At 46.8% G+C, this 26,891-nt stretch overlaps 1 protein-coding gene and 1 pseudogene across 1 annotated transcript in view; both read left to right on the top strand.

The window, feature by feature from the left end:
- The window catches only part of LOC141073069 (uncharacterized), a 704,210-nt gene that overhangs the window by 501,632 nt on the left and 175,687 nt on the right, over positions 1–26,891 (top strand). The gene's annotated exons all lie outside the window — the stretch shown is intronic.
- The window catches only part of LOC141073091 (uncharacterized), a 42,807-nt pseudogene that overhangs the window by 5,887 nt on the left and 10,029 nt on the right, over positions 1–26,891 (top strand).

A 26,891-nucleotide genomic window follows, 5' to 3' on the forward strand; every position in this document is an offset into this window, starting at 1 on the left:
GAAATATAAACCTGAGAATGTCAAAGAAGCATCACATTAAATCAGCTGTATTTGAACATTTCACCATCACTCAACATAGAAAACATTATGTCTGTCAGTGTATGACAAATGATCCAGACGAAAACAAATGCCGTGAAGCCAAGATGAGTGCATATTCAGGCAAAGATAAAAATGCTCCTACCAGAGCTTCTAATCTAAAGAGACATTTACAGCGCTTTCATCCAGAAGTACTGAAAGCAGTGGATGAGAAAGACTGCATCCAAACCAATGAACCAGTGCCCAGCTCTTCCAGCCAAACAAAGGAGCAGAGAACTTTGCAGCCATCAGTTGCAAGATATTTTGTCAGTGACAAAGTTACTGTGACAATGACAGTAGATACATTTAAAAAACAGATCATAGAGCTTGTTGTAAAGGATAGTGTGCCTATTTCATTATTTTCACGACCAGCTTTTATGTGTCTGAATGGGGAAATGGCCCGCAAGCTTGGTGTTTCTCTGGAGAGAGAGAGTATTAGAAAATTAGTAATCGAAGAAGCTTTTAAACAAAAGGAAGAACTTAAAAAAACTCTCAAGGGACGCTCTCTGTTTCTTAAAATGGATGCCTGCACACGTCACAGAGTGAACTATTTTGCCATCAATGTCCGATTTGTTTGTGACAAAAATGAAATAGTTACCAAGACATTGGCAGTAAAAGACACCAAAGCTCATCACACCAGTGAGTTTCTCCAGGTTTTGGTGGAAAAGGTTCTGCAAGACTATGAACTTAAAAAAGAGCAAGTTCTTTCTGTCGTAACTGACAATGCTTCAAATATGATAAGTACTATTAAGCTAATGAATGAGAGTAATGATGGTGACCAGCAGCTAGAAGAACATTCTGGGTCCACAGACACAGAAATGTTTGAAATAGAGGAACACAGTATTGTAACTGAGGAGCAAACTGAAGTTGCTTCAGATGAACAGCAACATGATAGTTTAGATGATCTTGTTGAAACTGTGTCAATATGTTCTTTCATTCATCACATGCGCTGTGTTGTGCATACGCTACAGCTGGCTATAAGAGACAGTCTGCAAGAAGGACATGCTGCTGCACTGATTGGCAAGGTGAGAAAATTGGCTACTGTTGCCAGAACCCCTAAAGTTGACTCAATTTTGAAGAGACGTGCTGGAAAAGGGGCAATTATTGATCAAGCCACACGATGGGGCAGTACTTACTTAATGATTCAGCGCTTGGTTGAACTGAAAACCTTTCTTGTAGACATGGCTAACCCTCAACTGACGCTAAATGAAAGTCAGTGGAATCAGGTGACTGAGCTGGAAAAATTGCTAGAGCACCCATTTACAGTGACTAAAAAATTACAAGCAGAGGACTTAACTCCAGGTATTTTCTTAAAGGAGTGGAAGAACCTGATGTTTCGCCTGTCCCAAAGAGGAGGGTTAATTGCAAGTGGCATTACTACATCAATGAAACGGAGAGAGGAGCTACTATTACAAAATAACATTCTTTTGGCAGCTGTTTATGTAGACCCAATGCATCGGATTCTTCTAGATGATCAACAGCTAAGTAAAGGAAAAGAAGCTCTGTTTGAAATAGCAGTAAGGATGAAAGGGTTTCAGAACAGTCAGGAGGAAGAAGAAGAATTTGGTCGTCCTGCCACATCTTCACCCTCATCATCAACTGATGAAGAATTTAATTTCGAAAAATATTTGGATCACAAGGACCGTGCAAAGCGTTCCCGTATAGAAGAAGAGTCATCCCCATCAAGGAACACAGCCAGTACATTTCAGTAGAATTTTTCATGTGCACTAAAAGAAATTGAGAAATTTGACCGTTCATCAAAAATAACAGTGCAACAAGCGATCCTCTGTATCCTGACATTGTCAGAGATGTTGCCCGAGTGGTTACTGCTTTGCCACCAACACAAGTTAGTGTAGAGAGGTTGTTCTCTGCTCTCAAAATAATTAGATCAGATTTGAGGGCATCCATGAAGGAGGATCTGACAGAGGCAATACTTGTTCTGAGGACAAATTTATAGATTTCTTCTTATTAACTGCATAAAAGTGTTTATTGCATATTTACTTACAGTTTAGAAAAGTTTATAAAAGTTATTTGCTATATTCTAATTGTATTCTAATAAATGTAGTTTTTGCTCTAAGTGGTCTGATTACTTATATGATGGTGAGAAACTGAATAAGCACGATGTTTAATATTTTACAACAGTACATTTGTTGTTATGAATTGGCCATTTATGAAGGAGTCGGAGCCTGATAAAATCCAGGAGTCGGAGTCGCAACTGTGGCTTACCGACTCCACAGCCCTGCATTTAACTAACAAAACCCCAAGGGAAGAAATTATAGATTCTCTTCCGATCATGAAGTCAGCCACAGCCTTCCTAGCCGATGCATCGGCGGAATCTGTTAGAATTGCCGCCCGGAATGGCTCTTTGTTGAATTCGGCACGCAGAGCCATCTGGTTAAAGACCTGGACGGGTGACGGAGCCTCTAAAAATAAGCTCTGTGCCCTTCCCTTCTCTGGGTTAAAAGTTTTTGGCCCTGCATTGGATGATATATTAGAAAAAGCATCCGATGTAAAGAAAGGGTTCCCTGAGGAAAAGTAGCCTAGGGACCAGCCCTTTCGTAGACCCGGGGGATATAGAAGGCAGCAGTACTATAGGTACCAGGGGAGCTCTCGGTGGTTCATACGGTAGCACCCACTGTAGAGCTGGAAGATCTAGAGCCCCTCGTTCGGGATCACGTACTAGATCCAGGAGAACATGACTATACCAACATAGAGGATCGACTTAGAGAATTCAGTTCCCAGTGGTCTCAGATCACAAAAAATCAGTGGGTACTGAGAACAATAGCAGAGGGTTACCAAATAGAATTTTCATCCCCTCCCCCTGAAAGGTCCATTTCTCCCCGCAGAATAAAAGACGACTCCCAGATGTGGGTCGACGTGACAGAACTGGCAAACTTAGGGGTGGTAATTCCGGTTCCCCGGGCAGAAATTGGGGCGGGCCACTATTCGTCCCTATTTGCCATCGCAAAGCCGTCCAGAGAATCCCGTACCATTATAAATCTGAAACCCTTAAATGCCTGGGTCACGTACAAAAGATTCCGAATGGAGTCAATCAGATACACAGTCCATTTGATAGACATAAATGCCCTGATGTGTACCCTGGACCTGAAAAGTGCCTACTATCAGGTGCCAATTCACCCAAGATCACAGAGATTCCTGAGGTTTGCAGTAAGACTTCAGAATCGGACCTGCCACTTTCAATTTCAGTGTCTTCCTTTTGGTCTGGCCTCGGCGCCTCGAGTCTTCATGAAGCTAATTGCAGAAGTGGTAGCGTTCCTAAGAAATCGCAGAATAATCATCATTCCATACATAGACGACTTCCTCCTGGTGGCGAGATCGGCAGAAGAACTACGGCGACACAAGGAGAAGACAATAGAGGTTCTAGAGTTTCTGGGCTGGATCATAAACAAAGAAAAATCGAACCTAGTACCAGAAAGAAGGAAGAATTTTTTGGGGGGTACTACTGGATTCCAGAAGCAGAACTTCCTTCTTACCACCAGAAAAACAGACAAGGATACGGGACAGCATGAAGGAACTTCAAAAAGGCCGCGTTTCCATCAGAATAGCCATGCGCGCTCTGGGCCTCATGACATCCTGCATCCCTTGTGTTCAATGGGCACTGTTCCATGCGAGAACCCTTCAAAAAGAAGAATTGACCGCCTGGGATCATCACCAGACCTCCCCAGACAAGAAAATGACCTTGTCTCCAGCAGCAAAAAGATCCCTGGTGTGGTGGATGCAGTGACAAAACCTAAGAAAGGTGTCCCGCAAATGGGGCTGGGAGGCTCACTTAGAAGGCAGAATTCTTTAGGGAGAATGGCCGGCAAACATGCGATCCACCTCCTCCAACTACAAGGAACTTTACGCCACATGGGAGGCCCTAAGAAGAAATCAGGACAAACTAAGAAATCAGCACGTCAAGATTCTATCGGACAACGTGACGGCGGTTTCCTTCCTCCGGCATCAAGGTGGAACAAGGCATTGGGCACTCCAGGACCTGGCAAAAAAGATCTTTTCCTGGGCAGAAAATACGGTTCTGTCAGTAACAGCCATCCACCTCGAAGGGTCGCAAGACACAGTGGCAGATTATTTAAGCAGGCAGACGATCTGTCCCACGGAGTGGGAGCTGAACACAGAGATCTTTCAGAACTTATGCCAGCGCTGGGGAAGACCGCAGATAGACCTCTTCGCAACCAGAAAGAATACGAAGACATACAGGTTTTTCTCTCTGCACCCGTTGGATAATCCAGAAGGGGTAGACGCCCTAAGCCAAAAGTGGGGGCAGACTCTCTCATATGCATTTCCCCCGAGAGCTCTCATTCCAGCCATCCTCAGGAAGATTCAGGACGATCAGGCAAGAGTGCTACTGATAGCACTTTATTGTCCGAAAAGGAGCTGGTTTCCACTCCTGGGGATTATGACAGAAGATCGACCACTCCTGCTTCCACAGAAGGAAGACATCATTCACCAAGGGCCGGTGCTTCACCAAGATCCAGGGAGACTTCAGCTGTCAGCCTGGATCCTGAACGGCAGATCCTGAGGGCTCAAGGCCTGTCAGACCAGGTCATATCGACTATTCAGGCCAGCAGAAAACCTGTAACTTCTGCGATATATCACAAAATTTGGAAAAGATTCTGTCTGGATTGTGGCAGGCCCGACTCAGCAGAAGGAAAGCCAGACATCCCAAAGATTCTGGATTTTCTTCAGGCAGGCTTTAATAAAGGTCTTCGGCCTAGCACGCTGAAGGTCCAGATCTCGGCATTAAGCGCCTTTCTGGACTACCCCTTGGCCTCCCATCCCTGGGTAATAAGATTTATCAGGGCAACTCAGAGGTTACGTCCCACAGTCAGGAGGTTAGTCCCCCCATGGGATCTTATTCTTGTCCTGCGGTCCCTTTGCTCAGATCCGTTTATCCAGAGTCAGGAGATGCCCATCTCACATCGAACCATGAAGGTAGCATTCTTAGTGGCGATCACCACGGCAAAATGGATAAGTGAGATACAGGCGCTATCTATCTGAGACCCATATCTCCGAATCTGGGAGGATCGAATAATCATGACATTAGACCCCACCTTTTTGCCCAAAGTTGCGTCAGTCCAAAACTTAAACCAGGAAATAATTTTACCTTCTTTTTGTGAGAACCCCTCAAATGGCAAAGAAAGGGCCCTGCACGAATTAGACGTACGTCAGGCAGTGATTGATTACATCAGGGCCACACAGGGTTGGAGACAGGACCATAACCTATTTCTACTCTTTGGGGGGAAAAACAAAGGGAGAAAAGCCTCAAAAGCCTCCATCGTGAGATGGATAACATTGCTAATCAGTTTACCCTATGTCTCTCAGGGTGTTCCTCCCCCAGAAGGGTTAAAAGCTCACTCAACACGAGCTTTATCAGTTTCCTGGGCGGAAAGAGCAGGGGCTTCAGTAAACCACATCTGTAGGGCCGCAACCTGGTCCAGGTTGGACACATTCTGTAAGCATTACAAATTAGATGTGTTATCTAACCAACAGACTGCTTTCAGGAGACTGGTTCTCCAGGCAGTCATCCCACCCTAAGGGGATACTTTGGTATTCTCCCTGGTGCTGTCAGGAGGGACATCCTGGAAAATAGGCATTAGACCTACCGGTAATTATGTTTCCAGGGGTCCATCCTGACAGCACGGATAGTTCCCTTCCCGAATTAATGTCATATGTCGTAATATGATTCTGTAAATAAAGTGTTCAGTTGCATCATCCACGGTGTGGTACTTGGAAAAACACTGAGGGAATGGGGGTGGAGGCTGTTGTTAACCTCTTGTGTGCTCTTCCTGTCCCTGCAAGGAGGCGAGGGACGTCATCCCTGGTGCTGTCAGGATGGACTCCTGGAAACATAATTACCGGTAGGTCTATTGCCTATTTTTGGAAAGGATAGAAAATGGACCGTCCAATTTGTTGTGCAATTTCTCTTGAGTGCGCTGATGCTCCATCTGTGATGGAAAACCACTGTTTGGGCGCACGGCAGAGCTTGGAAGGGAAGGAGCGCCATTTGTCTTTTGGAGCTCAAAATTGGCTGGAATAAATAGTGGACCTCATGTCGTGTTTGTACGTCCTTGATAGGCCTAAACAGTGGAAACCCTCTACATGTGACCCCCATTTTGGATACTACACCCCTCAAGGAATGTACCTAGAGTTATGGTGAGCACCTTGAAACTGCAGTTGCTTCACAGAATTTTATAATGTAGAGCCGTGAAAATGTAAAATCACATTTTTGTCCTAGAAAAATGTTTTAGCACCGAAATTTTCATTTTCGGAAGGGTAACAGGAGAAAGTGTACTCCAAAATTTGTTGCGCGATTTTCCCGAGTGCGCCAATACCCAATATTTGGTGGAAAACTACTGAGCACACGGCAGGGCTTGGAAGGGAAGGAGAACCAATTGAATTCTGCAGTACAATTTTGTCTGCAATGGATTGCGGATTCCATGTCACATTTGAAGGGTCCCTGACATGCCAAAACAGGAGGAACCCCCACAAGTTAACCAATTTTGGAAACTATGCCTCCTGAGGAGTTCATCTAGGGGAGTACTGATCATTTTTTTTTTTTAACCCTAAGGCAATTCACTGAATGGTGTTATTACTGAACACATGGAGTCAATAGTCCACCAATAAGTATCATAAGGTATTTTATTAAATCATAACAATAAAGCGTACACTTCACTCCATCAATAATTAAGGAAAAGGTCAGTAGCGATTACAGCAGGGCAATCGGGTATTAGTGGCATGTACTCCCACATTAATATAGAGGTGGGAGGCATATACATGACTCAATTACCGTAAAGTGCTAGTGCTTTATTGTGTAATGGTTTTAATAAAAAATGCTGAATGCTGATCAATTGATAGAAATCAGTACCAGTTTCCACACAACAATAATCAGTGCATACTGAGTGAGGTCTGAAATATAGTGCTACTCTATACTAGAGACCACATGTACATTCAAAGCAAATATATCCAGAAAAAAAGAGTATTACGTATTTACCCATATTACCCCTGGTGAAATACCACAATGATAGTCTCCCAGAAGAAGCACACGTGAAACGCGCGTTGGGGCTGCTGGCACGTGTTTTGTTTTTTTTTTTTGCTTTAATTGTTGATGGATTGTTGTTTGCCTTTCTGTTATTATGAGTTAATAAATTAACTTATGATACTTATTGGTGGACTACTGACTCCATGTTTTCAGTAATAATTTCATATTGGTAGTGTCCATTGTGCTAATTTACATAAGCCCCCCCCTAGTGAAGGTATGGGGTTGATTTTGATACATTTATGATTATAATATGATTTATGTTCTTTTGATATTGTTTTGATTCACAGAATGATTCAAGATTGGGCTGAGTCAATGAAAAATTACCATTTTTTTCCCCACTGAATTGTTGCCCCAACTTTACAATTTTCAAAAGGGACGATGGGAGGAAACTAACAGTGTAATTTGTTAACACAATTTCTTCTGAGTGCTCCAATACCCCATATGTGGTTGAAAACTAATTTTTGTAATGCCGGCGTATCTGCATGCCTCCGCTACTACCCTCGGACAGGGACAACAACTTGCTCACTGCCCAGGTTGCCTTGCCGCTTTTTCGGTTCCAGGTCCTGTGTTCTAGGCCTTGTGCACACCAGGCAGGTTTCCTGGGGGCGTGCTTAGTGCACCTGTGGGAGAGCTCCAGTGCACACACTCCTAATGTGTCCCTAGCCAAAATCTGGGAGGCACTAGCTGGGAGGCACTTAGTACTGAAGGCACCTCCTTCTGTTGGGAGGTGCCTTAGCGACTTACTTGATCAATGTATTCATGTCTATTTGGTTTATGGTCCCTGTACTCCAGCTTCCTAATCCTGCCCGTCCTATCAGTACCTGATCCTATTTGTGTTCCTAATCCTCCCATCCTGTTGAACCTGCTCCTGATTCCATCTGGCCTAGTCCTGATTCATCTAGTCCTAACCCATACCCTGACCTTTACAGCCTAACTCCATCTTAGTGGTCTTCCTGTCTATCCTGAAGCTGCATAGTCTGAACCCATCCCAGTGGCCATCCTGCTCTGTTTGGCACTCTCTCCGAACCAGCATCCCGGACCGTGGGTCAGCTGCCATGGTACTGGGATCTGTCTCGTAGTAGCATCTGTGTATTGCAAAGATTGTAACACTGAAGTTTGGATGTGGTTTTAAAGAAGGCTACTACTTGCGATATAACGCAGTTTTATTTCAAAGTGCAAAATTAAAGGAATAGTATGATTATGTACACTTTTGTATATTTTAACATGCAAAGATTAAATGCATATAAATAAATAGATAAAAGTACACACTCACATCTTCACCAAGGAGCTTTTTAAACATCATCCGTCTTGAATATCAGAGAAGCAACCACCAAGACAGAGAACTACTAGCAAATTCACAACACTGCCTGGGCGTCCCTACTTATGCAGGTATCACAACACTGTACACGTATAAGTACAGGTACCCAACTTTCTGCTTCTATCCAAGTCATGTTTCTCTGGCCTTATATAGTGATTTACACTGTGTCCGGGCTGATAGAGACAAAGCTAAGTGTGGTAAGAAGAAGGGTGGTGGGCTGATATTATACATTAATAACAGATGGTGTAACCAGCAGCATATTACTGTTAAGGAAAGTGACTGCAGTCAAAATAATGAACTCTTAGCAGTTGACCTTAGGCCTCACTGTCTACCTAGAGAATTCTCCATTTGCATAGCAGTAGTCATGTATAACCTCCATCCGCCAGGCAAGAGGCAGTGAGGAAGTGTTGTCAGGGGTGTTAGCTCTCCTTCAGACAAAGCACCCAAACTCGTTAATCGTAATCTCCGGGGATTTTAACAGAGTCATGATCTCAAAGGTTCTTCCAAAGTTCTATCAATATGTTAAATGTGCAACTAGGGACAACAGTATATTGGATCTCCTCTATGCAAATGTTAAAGACGCCTATTCATCATCTGCACTACCTCCCCTGGGGAAATCTGACCACAACCTCGTACTATTGTCTCCATCTTATCAACCAGGTGTCAGCAAACTAATCAGGAGGTGCTCTCCAGCAGATGAGGAGGCTCTGCAAGACTGCTGTGACCTCACAGACTGGGAGGTGATATGCGACAGGGGAGAGCATGATGATGTAAATGATATTGTCGGGAGAGTGATTATATAAATTTTTGTACTGATACTGAAGTACCAGTTAAAAAGATTCGATGTTATGCAAATAACAAGCCTTGGATTACAAAAGAATTGAAATGCTTACTAAACAAGAAAAAAATGGCATTTAAAATGGATACAAAGAAACTGAAATTGATACAAAGGGACTTAAAAGGTTAAATTAAGAGTGCCCGTGAGGCATTCCGAATTAAATTAGAAAATAAATTGTCACACAATTCCATGGAGGTGTGGTCGGGCATGAAGCAGTTAACTGGGTTTAAGGCAAGGCCGGAGCGTGGGGAAGTGGATCTGCCCATGGCTAATGAAATGAACAAGTTTTTCAACAGAATCACTGACACATGCGCAGCATAATCATGAATGATGGATGGAGCAGGGGAAAAACCGGCAGCATTGACATTGGGGGATAAACTGTCTGCTTTCTCTGTCTCCCCAAGCGATGTGAGGAAACAGTTTAGTAAACTAGTGATTGGCAAAGCAGCTGGGCCTGATGGCCTCAGTCCACGTGCCCTCAGAGTGTGCAAACCAACTGTGTACTGTCTTCCAACTCCTGTTTAACAGGAGCCTACAATTACAGAGAGTGCCAATGCTGTGGAAGACCACCTGCCTGGTGCCGATCCCCAAGATCACTTTTCCGACTTCGCTAAACTACTATCGTCCAGTGGCCTTAACATCGCATGCTAAGAAGTTGTTGGAGAGAATAGTACTTGCCTACTTGTGCCCAAGGGTGAGGGCCTACACAGACCCCCTACAGTTTACATACCAGCAGAGATTGGGGGTGGATGACGCAATAGTGTCTCTGCTCCATACAGTACATTCATTCTTGGACAATAAGGGAACTGCAGTGCGAGCCATGTTCTTTTACTTCTCAAGTGCTTTCAATACCTTACAGCCGCCCCTACTACAAAACAAGTTGACTGATATGGTGGTATGGTAGATTAGGGGATGTTGAACTGGATAAGCGACTACTTGACGGACATGCCGCAGTTTGTAAGGATGGGGGAGATGGTATCTGGCAGTGTTGGAGCCCCTCATGGTACAGTGCTGTCGCCCTTCCTCTTCACATTGTATACAGCTGACTTTCAGTATAAATCAGATCTCTGTCACCTCCAAAAATTCTCAGATGACTCAGTGATAGTAGGGGGCATTGTGGGGGACGGGGGGGGGGGGAGTATAGAAGGGTGGTTTCTGACATTGTGGATTGGTGCCAAACTAACTGTCTAGAACTAAATGTGAAGAAAACCAATGAGATGGTGGTGTATCGATCACTATTGCTGGCCAGGAGGTGGAGATGGTTGAGAGCTACAAATATTTGGGGTCCACCTTGATAGCAAACTCGTTTGGAGGTGTCATATGGAGAAGGTTTACAAGAAGGGAAAGAGCAGACTGTACTTTCTACGGAAGTTCAGGTCATTCAATGTGTGCAGTAAAATACCACGAGCCTGAGCTAGATGCTGGGACCGACGTCTATGCTGAGCAGCACCCACAGCGGCCGAGCCCGAATGGGAGACCGCAGAGGCAGACAAGGCTTGGGATCTTCCCCGTGCGCAGGAGAATCCCGGCGCCTAGCATTTCCCCCCCCCCGCTAGCATCCCTCCCGGCAACGTTTGCCACACTCTTAAGCCACAATAAGCTGGGGGGCACGAATGTGCTAGATAGGTTCCCAGGTCCATGACCCTTCCAGTCAACCAGAATTTTTTCTTTACCACGTACCATCTTAGACCCGACAATGGCATTAACCTCAAAATCGTCCAAAGACGCATCCGAATCACCAGCAGGACTCCCAGAAAACCGGGCCATGTACTCTGACCAAATGTCGTGACTGACGGACACAAAATGCCATAGATAATGACCAAAGATTGATTGGTCCTCTCTACCAGCCCATTCGTCTCAGGATGGTATGCAGACGACAAATTAAGCTCTATACTGAACAGGTGGCAAAGTTCCCTCCAGAATCGAGACGCGAGCTGAGGACCCCGGTCACTGACTATCTTATCAGGTATCCATGAAGGCGAAAATATGCTTGATAAATAACAATGCCAGTGCTCGCCCGGAGGGTTACATGAGGCAGAGGCACTAGATGTACCATTTTAGAGAAATGATCGGTGACCACCCAAATGTTATTATGGGACTTGGGCAAATCTACAATAAAGTCCATCCCGACCATCTTCCAAGGCCTATCCGCCACAGGCAGAGGATAGAGCAAACCCGCAGGTCTCTGCCTCAAAGGCCGGTTCCTAGCACAGGAAACGGAGGGCTGCACATAGAGCTTGACATCTTGCGCCATCCGAGGCCACCAATAAGATCTCTCTAAGAGTTCAGTGGTCCTCTTAGTGCCAAAATGACCACCTGCTTTGGAGGTATGTGCCCACAAGAGAACCTCAGACTGCAAGATAGGTGGTACATAAGTTTTGCCTGGAGAAATCTGCTCAAGGGACACCGGTGCAACCGTTCGAAGGCTCTTTGAGGGGACAATTAGACGTGGTTCATCCTCGGAAGAGACTAATGAACGAGACGAAGTGTCGGCACGTAAATTCTTCTCCTCGGACAAAAAATGTATGTAAAATCGAACCGGGAGAGGAATAAGGACCATCTGGCCTGGCGCAAATTCAGACGTTGAGCAGTCTGAAGATATGTAAGGTTTTATGGTCCGTAAAAACCTTAAAAGGATACCAAGCTCTCTCCAGGAGATATCTCCACGCAGTAAAGGCCAATTTCATTGCCAACAACTCCCTGACCCCTCTGGCATAATTCCTCTCCACTCGTGAGGTTTTGGAAAAGAAGCAAGGAAGCTTTCGACCTTGAGCATCCTTTTGGTATGGGACAGCTCCGGGACCAACGGAAGAGGCATCCACCTTTAGGATCAGGGTTGGATTGGCCCACCAGAGAACCAGAGGACTCTCCGGTGGGCCCAGGCATAGGCAGCTGCTGGCATACTGGCCCCCACTGCTCCAGGGGCTCCCAGCCAGCGGACAGCTACTATGGGAACCCCCAATGCCAGCGGAGTAGCATCGGGTGACAGGAAGCAGAAGCCGGCTGGTGTAGCTAAAACCTGTACCCGCTGATAGAGAAATGAATATTCATTGCTCCCCAAGCCCCATGGGTGTGGAGAGGGGTGAATATTAATTTCAATTTAGCAGCGGGCAGTGTTTGACGCAGTCTGCAAGTGAACATAAGTCACGTGTGCCAGCACCGCTCTCCCCTAGCAGTGACAGAAAAAGTCATGAGAATGCAAGAGCGCTCTGTTAGGCTAGTTTCACACGGACTTCCTCCATGAAGCTCCGCCCCCTGCTGCACCTCCTCCGGTCAGCTCCCTCTCCGTCGGTATGCAGCCTGCGTACCTTATCTTTAGCATTAGGTACGCAGGCTGTGCTGATGTATGCGGATGCCTCAGCATGCCTCGTTTTGACGGTGCGGCGACCTGCGCCGAACGCAACGTGTTGCGTTTTGGTTCGGTCGCCGCACCGTCAAAACTATGGATGCAGAGGCATCCGCAAACATCAGCACGGCCTGCATACCTAATGCAAAGATAGGGTACGCACACAGGCCGCATGCCGACAGAGGCGGAGCTGACCGGAGGAGGTGTGGCCGTGGGCGGAGCTTCACGGAGGAAGTCCGCATCCCTCCGCAGCTCCTCCATACGCTAGTGTGAAACTAGCCTTACTTACAGTGTGCCGCAGTCTGCAACAGCCGAACATGTCATCTGTTATCAGTGACACCCGCACTGCTCTCTGACTGACTGGAAGGAACCGCGAACAGGACATCCTCCCAGCGTGACGTCACCACTTCTTGCGGCTCCGGTGCTCAGAGCTACTCGGAGAGCAGTGCGGGCGTCACTGAGAACACGGCTGACAATCGTGTTCGGCTGCTGCAGACTGCGGCACACTGTAAGTAACAGCGCTCTTGCGTTCTCATGACTTTTTCTGTCACTCACCACTCTTCTCTGCGGAAGGGTTAAGCAGCTCTTGACAAGGCTAACACTGATTGGCTGCGCTGGGGCCAATCAGTGTTAGCTTTGTTTGTGACCTCTTCTCCCCGCCGTACAGCATAGCTCACGTAATGAGCTGCTGTCATCTATAAAGCGCGCTCCCCTCCCCCACAGTGTAAGCAGCAGAGAGAGATAGAGGACTCCCTGCTACAGCTACAAATGATCAACAAGAGCCCCCCTGCCAGCCTAAAAGTAAGTGTAAATGGGGGGGATAGAGGGGGACGGGACAAATTACTTGGGGATAAATGAGGGCCCAATTACCTAATCTCTCCTTTCACTGACTGCACCCCCTCCCCCGTATCACCCCTGACTGCACCTTCTCCCGTATCATCCCTGCTGAATCCCCTTGCCCCAGAATTACCTTGACTGAGCCCCTCTACCCCTGTATTACCCCTGACTGCGCCACCTCCCCCTGTATCACCCCTGCTGAACCCCCTCGCCATGGAATCACCCTGACTGAGCCCCTCTACCCCTGTATCACCCCTAACTGCACCCCCTCCCCCAGTATCACCCATGACTGCGCCACCTCCTCCTGTATCACCCGTGACTGCCCCACCTCCCCCCTGTATCACCCCTGGCTGCCTGTGTTCCCTTCCCCTATATCACTAGCAAAGCCACTAAAGAAGACTCAAGGTCTCCAAAAATTCATTTTTAAACAACAGACAAAAAGGCAGCAACACTTACCTGCCTAGATCTAGGAACAAACGCACTGCAGGGTGCAGCCAGCCCATAAAGCAAGATGTTGGCAACACATGTGCAAAATACCAGATTAACAGCCACTCTCCGCCTACCCATTCCTGGAGGGGGTGACTGCCCAGTATACAATTGCACAATAAAAGCCCGCATAGGGTTCTGTTCACACAAGGGAACTGTATAGTGTCTGGTTCACAGCCTATTAGTCACGCCCCACTATTCGATTAGGCGGGCTGGCCAGCACACCGTCAATGCATACCAGTGTGAACACCCCTCATAAGAGACCAGACTTGTCTGGGCTCGGCTGCACCCTGAAAAATATAGTGCAAAAAGTACAAAATTAGTGAGGTATTAGCTGATATTTTGGCCAAAATACGTGAGCCCGTAAACTGCGCCAAAGTTCCCCACGCTTACGGGTCCCTACACTTAACTAAATATAAATAGCAAAGCCACTAAAGAAGACTCAAGGTCTCCAAAAATTCATTTATTTTTTTTTTTCTGTGAGGGGTGTTCACACTGGTATGCATTGACGGTGTGCTGACCAGCCTGCCTAATCGAATAGTAGGGGCGTGACTAATAGGCTGTGAACCAGACACTATACAGTTCCCTTGTGTGAACAGCACCCTATGCGGGCCTTTATTGTGCAATTGTATACTGGGCAGTCACCCCCTCCAGGAATGGGTAGGTGGAGAGTGGCTGTTAATCTGGTATTTTGCATGTGTTGCTAACATCTTGCTTAATGGGCTGGCTGCACCCTGCAGTGCGTTTGTTGCTAGATCTAGGCAGGTAAGTGTTGCTGCCTTTTTGTCTGCTTCCCCTATATCACCCCTGGCAGTGCCACTTCCCTCTGTATCACCCTGACTGAGCCCCTCTCCCCCTGTATTACCCCTGACTGACTGTGTTGCCTCCCTCTGTATCACCCCTGACTGACTGCGCCCCTTCCCCCGTATCACCCCTACATAACATCGGAAGGTCTTTACCATTATGTCGTCTTGCCCTTTGGACTACATGGGGCACCAGCCACATTCCAGATGCTGTTGAACATAGTGCTAGAACCCCATCGGAAGTATACGCCAGCGTACTTGGATTACATCATCATCTTTAGTACTGTACTGGCTGGCGTACCCACTTGTCCCTGGTACAAGCTGTAGTGAATTCGCTCAGATTCGCATGCTTGATGGCGAGTCCCAAGAAATGTACAGTAGGGCTCGAGGAAGTCCAGTACTTAGGATACGTGATCGGCCATGGGGTTATCAAACTCAAATAAAATCGAGGCCATACAGAACTGGCCCCGACCTGTTACCGCCAAACAGGTGAGAGCATTTCTTGGCATCGTTGGGTATTACCGGAGGTTTATACCTAATTTCTCTGGGAGAACAACACCCCTAACCAATCTCCTAAAGGGAAAGTAATCAGTAATGGTGCGGTGGAAGCCTCAAGCAGAGGAAGCCTACCAGTCTATGAAGGTGACGCTGTGCGGACAGCCTGTTTTCATCAGCCCCAACTTCAAGAGTGACTTCGTCGTGTAGACGGAAGCCTCTCACGTTAGCCTAGGAGCAGTCCGGTCGCAGGAGATGAACAGTGAGTAATATCCGGTCACCTACGTATGTAGGAAATTCACCGCGACTGAGAAAAATTATACCGTAGTGGGGAAGGAGTGCCTGGCTATATTAAGTGGGCCTTGGAGTCCGTAAGCTATTATTTGCTCGGTCGAACACTTCGCTTGGTGACAGATCATTCACCCTTGGCCTGGATGAGAAATGACAAGGAGAGGAATGTTCGGGTCGCCAAATGGTTCCTGTCTCTGCAAAATTTCAATTTCACCGTGGAACATCGTGCAGGGAAGGCTCAAGGGAATGCGGATGCCCTGTCCCAGGCACCCTGTATGGTGACAAGTGTTCAACCCCACAAGTTTAAACAGAGGGGATCATATGCGGACGGAGTCTTATTAAAAACGCAAGAGTGCCTTGTGTTCACAGCAGGACACCTGTGAGTCACAAGGCAAAGTAAAACAGTGTATTGGGTCCAAGTACTGACTCAGTCAGGTTTTTAGGAAAACCTGTTAAGGACTTTTATTTTTAGAGGGATTTGCAGGTTTGGTAGTGGGGCGAATCCCTGTCTCCAGCCTGGCTTTTGGAAGTGGCTCTATGGCTACGATTCCATTTAACTGTCAGTTTTTGCCTTGGGTGTGTCAGTTTGGAGTTTGCAAGCTGCAGGGAAGGTGTCTCTGTGCAACCCAGGACTGTATGAAGCTAACATAGAACCAGGGAACTCAAGGCAGCTAATGCTCCCAAAAAAACACGGTGGTGCCATCATCCACGGCAATGGGTTTGGAGTTCTGGACTGTGTTTATGGTGACCCAGCTGCGATCTGGAGGACATCATTCCTGTGTGTGAGTTTTTAGACATTAAAGACTTTCGCTTTGAACTTTTCTGTGGTCTCTGCCTATCTGTTGCACTGCACCAACCCCGCTGCACCACAGCACGCTTAAAAAGATGGACACCACTGGATCACAATGTCAGACAGTGTACACAGTGCCTCCATCTGCCTCATTATAGGGAATCTTCCACTGGGGGTTTAAGCTGAATCACATGTTTCAGAGACTTACACAGACACCCCGATGTAAGCGCTCAGCATAGAGTGCAGGATAGATGTGAGCCGAGCCTTACTTCGATCTTTGGGAAGCAGAATTAACAAATTAACAGCAGGTGAAGAATTAGTTTTATTTTATTTTTTACGCTGTTTTTCGTACGGTATAAGTGATTAGACGACTTTATTCTTCGGGTCGGTGCAATTACAGCGATACCAGATTTATATCGGGTTTTTATGTCTGACTTCTGTCAAAATCTAAAAGACACTTTTTATTTACTAAACTAAGTTTTTGTATCACCATATTTGGAGCGCTATAATTTTCCTGATTTTTTTGGGAGTTAGAATGAAGAAAAAAAAAGCAATTTAGGAACTGATTTTTAAGTTTTATTTTTTTCTCTTTTTTATGCTTTTCACCGAGTGGTAAAACAACTTTGGGTCAGTGCCATTACAGCGATACGACATTTATAACATTTTTTTTTTACACAATGAGACTATTTTATAGTAAACATAATAGTTTTTGCATTGCTTTATTCTGAGAGCTATGCGTATGTTATTTCTGCACTGATCGAGCTGTATGGCAGCTTGTTTTTTGCGGGACAAGATGACTTTTTAGCGATAACATTCTTATATACATTTGTCTTTTAGATCTTGTTTTATTCCACTTTCCGTTCAGTGATATGATGATAAAGCATAAAGGGTGTGGTGTAGTGACCACTGTGTCCACTAGGGGGCGCTGTATGGATGTCCCAGGAGAGTGGATGAATGGCAAGATACTGAATGACCATTATGTATCTCAAGGTGGGTGGCCTTGAGATGGAGTTTTATGTGTGTGTTAATCAGCAGTGGTACTGCTGAGGTGCTGGTTCAATGTGTCAGGAACTAGTTACCTACAAACCCACCCGGGTGGGGGGGTGTTTATTAACGCTGTTGTAAAGAGTGTGAGTGGTTGAAGGACCTGTGATGAGGTCAGTCATGTGACCCGGTGGGCGTGGCTATGGACCATATAATGTGGCCAGGGTAGGTCACATGAGGTGAATGCTGGGACCTGGTTGATCCAAGTGTGGAAGGTCCCGCTGGGAGAAGTATCTCCTGGATACCAGCCTGTGGAGTGGCTGTGTGTCACGGCTGCAGCGTCTGAGAGTCCCAGAGGAGAGAGTGAATGTCTGCAGCGTGGAGAAGCAGCCATGAGGAAACCCTGATGTGGGTGAGATAATGATGAGGCTGAAGAGCCTGTGTATGCCAACCTGTGTGACCACAGGGAGGACAGAGAGAAGCTCTGTCAAAGGACGCTATGCTGATGTGAACTGTATGTTACTTGCTTTAGTTTATGCTGCACAATAAACCGCATGGACTATACTGGTTTATGGAAAACCCGTGCTGGATCTGGTTTTGTGGCGGCTAAGCGAGAATCCCCTATCTGAATGACAGCGCTCCCTCACAATTGGTGACAGACTGCGGGCAGCGGTTCCAAGAAGCACATGTTGCCATACTGGCGGCTCTGAGCCAGGAGAGCAGACGGTCTGGAAAATCGTGAGTAATACTGACCGAAGTCAGAGAAAGTGACTGTGTTGATATTTGTGGGATACCTCTGAGGAGAAGAGGCGTCCGGGAACCTGTGTGGCCGTCACCAGCAGGTGACAGACGGGAGTCTGTGGTGTGCTGACCTGGGTCAGTGATAAAGACTGTTCCTGGAGGGAACTGACTGGGATGATTTAGCGAATCCTGCTCTGAGCAGGGGGTTGGACCAGATGGCCCAGGAGGTCCCTTCCAACTCTACGATTCTATGATTCTATGGTTCAGTGAGCAAGGTCCTGGAGGGTTAGTGTTGGGAGGATCCCTGGAGCACGTGGTATGACCTTGGACCTGGTGTGGCGTGAGTGTTGGGCAGTCTCAGGCGGAGACGGATGTCCTGAAGAGCACCCGCTGAGCTCCTGGACCTGGTGGGGCCGGTGTGTTGGGAAACCCTGGGAGGAGGGTCAGCTCCCTGAATAGCACCCGGTACGCCCTGTGTGTTGAACGGTCTCAGGCGGAGACGGTACGTCCTGAATAGCACACAGACAGGACACGTGAGTTTTTTTTTGGTGTTTTTTTTTTTTTCTCTTCTTTACTCGACTCAGCCTGCGGTGGCTCAGTTCGAGTCAAGAAGGTGACAAGCGGCTTGCTGTAACTCGGCGAGGTTACGAAGGGGACAAGCGGCTTCCGGGGGATCGGCGGGTCCACGAAGACGGCGCAGCAGGAGCTGCAGTGACACCTGCAGCTGCTTGTGAGCGACAGCCGGAGGTGCCGGTGATTTGTGACAGCAGGAGCTGTGGCAGTGCCAGAAGGAACTGGTGTGGTGTCGTGCTTAAAGGGCCAGTACCAGTTCAAAAAGACATACACTGTACTGTGTGAACTGTGGCATAAGAAGTTCTGCAGAACAGACATGGGGAAATATCGAAAGGGGGCGGTGACCCAAATCGGGGTGGTAGCCCAGAAAGGGGTGGAGTCCCAGAAGGGGGCGGTGACTCAAATTGGGGTCGTAGCCCAAAAGGGGGTGGAGTCCCAAAAGGGAGTGGTGACCCAAAAGGGGGTGGAGTCCCAGAGGAGGGCGGTGACCCAAATTGGGGTGGTAACCCAAAAAGGGGTGGAGTCCCAGGAGGGGGCGACGACCCAAATTGGGGTGGTTCAGGAAATGGCAGCACTTGTTGCCTCATTGGGTATGTCTGGGGAACCGCAGTGTGTGTGTGTATGAGTTTTGAAGAGTGCGGCATGTATTTTCCTGATAACGACGGGCCACAGGTGTGTACCGTGATGCTGCACCGGGAAGGAGTCCCTGGTAGGCTGGACTCAGAGTCAGGTGACTCTGACAGGAACTCCTCTCGTTTTATCTCTGACCGAGAAAACCGCCAGGGTTCGCTGTAAACATGGTCACGGTGAACTATGCAGTAGACAGAGTAATGTTCGAGGGGACCAAAGGTGGTGTGTGCCAAGGGGGCGGGATACCACGGGATTTAGTCTATGCGTTGGAGAGGGGCTGGGACTTTGTTTTGTTTGATGACGTATGGTCGGACGATGGAGACGTTTCAACTGTGGGACCAGCAGACACTGAGACAGTGACAGCTCCTGACGTGGATAGGTCAGAGGTAGAACTGACCGGAAGGAGAAGTACATCTGCCCAACTTAAGAACCTGACGTCTCGTGATATGACGGATGGTGGGCTGGGAGATGAGACGACTGGGGTAAAAACACGGTTAAACGGTAACGGGGACGGTTCACTCGACTGGTGGGACTGACCCAGTGATACCCTTTGACAATATAACTAAAGAGGTAGTGGTGAGACACGTGCTGGCCAAAAGAGAACAGGATCATGAGATACAGCTGATAAAGGAGACAGTGGAAGGACATCTCGAACGGGAAAGAGTCCTGAGACAAATGGCTGAGCACAGGGTTGAGGAGCTCGAGAAAGAGGTCTTAGAGCTCAAATAAACTGTAAGTGGTCTTCTGCGGGAGAAGAACTTGGACAGTGATGAACAGTGGCCGGGTCCGACTGGTGGTGGAACGGAGCTGCCGGTTCCCGTCTTGGCAGACGGTCGAGAAGAGATGAGATCTCGTGAGGTTGAGGAGCTGAGAACTGAAGAAGTTACCCGGTCGGGGCAACTGTAGTGAGGGAAGTGTCCGTGGTAAAGCCAGAGCCTCCTGGTCAGGAAGAGAGCAAGGCCACGACCTTCGAGTTTGTGATTGATGTACCAGAATACATGCAAGAAGCCTGTGCTGAGGAAGGTGTGCCTGAGGCTTTCAAAGAGGCGGTCAAAGCGTGTAAGGTGCACTGGGCACCTGAGACTCGGCAGTTGGTGATAATGTCAGCCAGGGAAGACACAGCAAAGCAGGTGGCTGTCCTGAAAAACATGCATCTGCAGTGTCTCCATGTCAAACAGTTGGTTAGGCGGAGTAATATGAAAGCTGCTCGACGCCTAGAGTTAGCAAGAGAGGCTATGGATCGGTTGGGTTTGCGGAAAGAGGTAGTTCCGGTTCCCAAAGGTCTGATTGGGAGAATCACTGGAACATTCAGGAAGGTAATGCAAGACCTTGTAAATTGCTCCGGTGTGGTGAGGGTGAGGATCCCTCCTGATGATGAAGACCAGGTATCCAGTGAAGAGGGTAGGATTCCCGTCCTGGTGGTTGGCTCCTTGGAAAGCCCGAGAAACTTTCGGATGCTCTTGGAGTATCGAGTGGGGTACCTGCAAGATATTGAGCAGTTGAGGCTGGAACGTCGGCGAATCAATAAAGAGGTTCGGAACACCAAGTGGCGGCCACAGGGAGGACAGAGAGAAGCTCTGTCAAAGGACGCTATGCTGAGATGAACTGTATGTTACTTGCTTTAGTTTATGCTGCACAATAAACCGCATGGACTATACTGGTTTATGGAAAACCCGTGCTGGATCTGGTTTTGTGGCGGCTAAGCGAGAATCCCCTATCTGAATGACAGCGCTCCCTCACAAGGGGTTAATTAGTGTGACATTTTTATAGGTTGGGTCGTTCTGGACACTGCAATACCAAATATGTGTACTTTATTTGTTTTTATATAAATATTGTCATGTTTTTTCATTTATTTTGTGATTTATTTTACTTTTTTTACTTAGTTCTTCTATGTGACCTTAACTTATTAATCTGATTGCAGATATCATGCATTACACTGCACATGTACTGCATTGACAGAAGCCTCTTAGACTGTGCTCCTGGCATGGTCTAAACAGCCTGTCACTGGCAGATCCCGAGGTTGTCATGACGATCTCGGGTTGCCATGACAACCATCGGCCCTCTCCCGGGCTCCTAAATGTTGCGATCGATATTAATTTATCACTGCATTTAGGGTCTTAAAATGTGGATCTTTCTCCAGCTCCTCTGTGGTTCCATCCCTGGTGGAGGGAAACTTGGAGAAGTTGTGTTTCTTAGTGCGGCTCCTCCATCTGACTGAGGAGGGTCTTCTCTGTCCTTCTCCTCAGGGTCCTCATCCTCCGAGTGCAGAGCAGAGAGTATTAGGCTTTGGCCTCACTGATTGTCTCTTCATACTTGGGGCTCACAATGTGCTGGGAACTCGGTACCAGTGGTGAGAACCACAACAATGTAATTTAGTCCCTGATACATAAACCAAAAATTACCACTTCGGTGAGACGTGTCTCATACAGTGGGTACGGAAAGTATTCAGACCCCTTTAAATTTTCCCCTCTGTTTCATTGCAGCTATTTGGTAAATTCAAAAAATTCATTTTTTCTCATTAATGTGCACTTTGCACCCCATCTTAACTGAAAAAAGAAATGTAGGAATATTTGCAAATTTATTAAAAAAGAAAAACTGAAATATCACATGGTCAGAAGTATTCAGACCCTTTGCTCAGACACTCATATTTAAGTTACATGCTGTCCATTTCCTCGTGATCCTCCTTGAGATGGTTCTACTCCTTCATTGGAGTCCAGCTGTGTTTAATTAAACTGATAGGACTTGATTTGTAAAGGCGCACACCTGTCTATATAAGACCTCACAGTGCATGTCACTCCAAATGAGAATCATGAGGTCAAAGGAACTGGCCAAGGAGCTCAGAGACAAAATTGTGGCAAGGCACAGATCTGGCCAAGGTTACAAAGGAATTTCTGCAGTACTCAAGGTTCCTAAGAGCACAGTGGCCACCATAATCCTTAAAGGGAAGAAGTTTGGGACCACCAGAAGTCTTCTTAGACCTGGCTGTCCAGCCAAACTGAGCAATTGTTGGAGAAGAACCTTGGTGAGAAAGGTAAAGAAGAACCCCAAGATCACTGTGGCTGAGCTCCACAGATGCAGTATGGAGATGGGAGAAAGTTCCACAAAGTCAACTATCACTGCAGCCCTCCACCAATCAGGGCTTTATGGCAGAGTGGCCCGACGAAAGCCTTTACTCAGTGCAAGACACATGAAAGCCTGCATAGAGTTTGCTAAAAAACACATGAAGGACTCCCATGAGAAATAAGATTCTCTGGTCTGATGAGATGAAGATAGACCTTTTTCTTGATAATTCTAAGGGTTATGTGTGGAGAAAACCAGGCACTGCTCATCACCTGCCCAATACAATGCCAACAGTGAAACGTGGTGGCAGCATCATCAGCTGCAGAGACAGGATGACTGGTTACAACTGAAGGAAACATGAATGCGGCCAAGTATAGGGATATCCTGGATGAAAACCTCTTCCAGAGTGCTCTGGACCTCAGACTTGGCCGAAGGTTCACCTTCCAACAAGACAATGACTCTAAGCACACAGCTAAAATAACTCAGGATTGGCTTCAGAACAACTCTGTGACCATTCTTGACTGGCCCAGCCAGAGCCCTGACCTAAACCCAATTGATCATCTCTGGAGAGACCTGAAAATGGCTGTCCACCAACGTTCACTATCCAATATGACGGAACTGGAGAGGATCTGCAAGGAAGAATGGCAGAGGATCCCCAAATCCAGGTGTGAAAATCTTGTTGCATCATTCCCAAGAAGACTCATGGCTGTACTAGCTCAAAAAGGTGCGTCTACTCAACGCTGAGCAAAGGGTCTGAATACTTATCACCATGGGATATTTCAGGGGTTTTTTAACAAATTTGCAAAATTTCTACATTTCTGTTGTTTTAGTCAAGATGAGGTGCAGAGTGTACATTAATGAGAAAAAAAATGAACCTTTTTGAATTTACCAAATGTCTGCAAAGAAACAAAGAGTGAGAAATTTAATAGTGTCTGAATACTTTCCGTACCCACTGTATATAGACAGATACACGGCAGGTCATGTATTCAGTCTGTGTGTCTCCACAGATGGATCCAGGAGGAGAAATCCACCAGAGAGATGTCCCCGTCCTCTGTATCCCCAGGACTGTCCAGAGGAAAATCACAACATCCTGGAGGACCATCAGGTAGATGACACTGAAGCCCCCACAACATCTGACCATGAAGTGATGGGACCTGAGCTCATCTTACATTTTACTTTTTAGGGCGAAGATCTGATTAATATTAAGATTGAGGTTATACATGGAGCAGAAGAGGCGATCGCAATATGGGCCAATCAGCAGGGTGAGCAGGGGAGACTCATGTCTGTTCTGTGGTCACCTACTACTCTCTCTTCTCATGACACAATTTATTTCATCACTGCGTGTCTCCGCAGATGGATCCAGGAGGAGAAATCCACCAGAGAGATGTCCCAGTCCTCTGTATCCCCTGGACTGTTCAGAGGAGAACCACAATGTCCTTGAGGAAAATCAGGTAGACGGCGCTGGGCCCTTATCTGGATCTGTATATGGGGGGACATTTCTGATCAGCGTCTTAGATGTAATAGATTTTGGTGGTTTCTTGTATTGTGCTGATTGTTACATCTGATATATCAGGGGGAAGATCTGACTAAGAATGAAGTGAAGGATGAGACAGAAGAAGAAGCGATGACGAGGGGGGATCAGCCGTGTGTGATTGAAGTGAAGGAGGAGATTCCCGTAGATGTTTCCACAGGTGTGTAATAAGGTCCAGCGCGTGATGATGACTGGCGTGTGATTATAATGATGCCTCCCACTGTCTCCTACACTGAGGTCAGCATGTTGGTCTCTCTGCATCCAGGCCGGCCACCCGGTGGTATGAAGAGCCCTGTGGTAAGTCAGTAAGTGCCATGCTATGGAGGTGTGGGTCAGACATATGTGTGACGTTCCTCTGCCACTATGGAGGCCATCTTGGATGTAGAAGGACCAGAACATCCAGCCCCGTCGCCGCACCCTGGTGTAAAACAACCAGACCCATCACACCCCCCGTTACACACACCTCCTCGGTGTATAGCATCCAGCCCCATTGCCCTTCCCTCGGTGCATAACAGCCAGCCCTGTTGTGCCCCTAGTATATAACATCCAACCCCCATTGCCCCTTAGTGTATAATAGCATTATGACTCCTGAGATGTGAGGATGTAAAAAAATGAATAATAATATGGATCTGTGAGGCATATAATGTGGGAAATGTTTGTCACATAAATCAACTATAGTTGTACATGAAAGAAGTCACACCGGAGAGAAGCCGTACTCATGTTCACTTTGTGGGAAATGTCTTATAAACACAATACTTCATATTAATCTCTTAAAAGGGGTTTTCTGATTGTGAAAAACCACTGTCTCTCAGTAACAGACACCAATCCTGTGCTGTATTCACTCTCCCCTGGTTCAGTGCTGAGTCTCCGCTGCTGCTATCAGTGTCTGCTATTGGCTGCAGTGCTGATATCACATTGACAGCGCTGCCGCCTGTAAGGGAGCTCAGTGGTTTTGAGCGGCTGATGCCATTTATTCTGGCAGAGCCGCTGATCTCCGTTTTTGGCCATAGTGCTCTCAATGAGACGTCATCACTGCAGACAACAAGACAATGATAATGTTATTTCTATGGCGCCAACATATTCCGCAGCACTTTACATTTTAGAGGGGACTTGTACAGACGATAAAAGACATTACAGCATAGCAATAATCTCATAAATCAACAGATACCAAGAGCAGTGAGGGCCCTGCTCACAAGCTTACATTATGGATGGTAATCTGGTCATTACCAGAATGGAGGGCACGGGTAGGGTGGTAGACGAGACGAGGGAGGAGATGTAGGGTGGTGCTGAAGCATGGAACGCTTTGTGGATGAAAGTAATAAGTTTATATTGAACTCTGTAGCAGATAGAATCATAGAATCGTAGAGTTGGAAGGGACCTCCTGGGCCATCTGGTCCAACCCCCTGCTCAAAGCAGGATTCGCTAAATCATCCCAGTCAGATGTCTGTCCAGCCTCTGTTTGAAGACTTCCATTGAAGGAGAACTCACCACTTCTCGTGGCAGCCTGTTCCACTCATTGATCACTCTAACTGTCAAAAAGTTTTTTCTAATATCTAATCTGTGTCTCCTCCCATTCAGTTTCATCCCATTGCTTCTAGTCTTTCCTTGTGCAAATGAGAATAAAGTTGATCCTTCTACAATGTGACAGCCCTTTAGATATTTGTAGACAGCTATTAAGTCTCCTCTCAGTCTTCTCTTTTGCAAACTAAACATTCCCAAATCCTGCAACCTTTCCTCATAAGACAGGGTTTGCAGACCGGTCACCATTCTGGTCGCTCTTTTCTGAACTTGCTCCAGTTTGTTGATGTCTTTTTTAAAATGTGGTGCCCAAAACTGGACACAATATTCCAGATGAGGTCTGACCAAAGAGGAGTAGAGGGAAATAATGACTTCACGTGATCTAGACTGTATGCTTCTGTTAATACATCCTAGAATTGCATTTGCCTTTTTTGCTGCTGCATCACACTGTTGACTCATATTCAGTCTGTGATCTATTAGTATACCCAAGTCTTTTTCACAGATGGGTAACCAGTGCAATGCGTGGCACAGAGTAGAGGCATCGGTGTAACGGTTAGTGAGGAATATGATCCTGACTACTGCATTCAGGACGGATAGTCCTGAGGGGAGAGTTTGGTAAGAGGGAGACCGATTAGTAGAGAGTTGCAATAGTCCAGACGAGAACGAATAAGAGAAGCAGTAAGAGTTTTTGCAGAGTCAAAAGTAAGAAAAAGTCGAATTCTAGAAATGTTTTTGACGTGCAGATAACAAGAGTGAGCCAGTGATCGGATGTGGGGGGCAAAGGAAAGCTCGGAATCAAGTATGACCCCAAGACAGCGGGCATGTTGCTGGGGAGTAATGGTGGAACCACACACGGAGATGGCAATATCGTGCATGGGTAAGTTAGTGGAGGGAGGAAGCAAGGAGTTTTTGACAGTTTCAGGTATAGGGAGGACATGATGTTAGAGACAGTGGACAGACAATCACTGGTGTTTTGTAATAATCACCGAGGCAGGACCCAGTCTCCCTGAGTATCGCAATGCTGTGATGTGCGGTGAAACTCCGTCCACAGCACAGTCACTCAGGAGACTGGGTCCTGCCTCGGTGATGCCGCTTCAGCTTCCATTTCCGGAAGTTGTCGTGACATCACCGGACATCAGAGTCAGCGGCAGCCGGGGGTCACGTAATGGAGATGAGCGTACAGTGATAGCGCCGCTCACAGGCACATTTGGAAATGCAAGGTATTTGAAGAAAGCCTTATTTCCAAAGTTGAAATTGATTTGCCCAGTACACATTGTAGTGGACAACCTCTAAGGTTGTGATGTCATTATGGGTTGTATACCTGTATTACTCAGCTTGTATTAGTCCGATGAAGGAGCTGGACCGGCTCCGTAACACGTAGGTTAATAGAATAATTTTAATAAGATAAGAAAACTCTCCCTACATCCTTGAATGTGTCGCATGGATTTATGTCTTTTTACATCAATTAAGGAATTTCCTTTTAAAACTTTGTGGGGGCATCACAACACAGAACTA

This window comes from Dendrobates tinctorius, unplaced genomic scaffold (assembly GCF_039654945.1).
Source record: "Dendrobates tinctorius isolate UK_male_01 unplaced genomic scaffold, ASM3965494v1 ptg000296l, whole genome shotgun sequence".
Classification (NCBI taxonomy): Eukaryota; Metazoa; Chordata; class Amphibia; order Anura; family Dendrobatidae; genus Dendrobates; species Dendrobates tinctorius.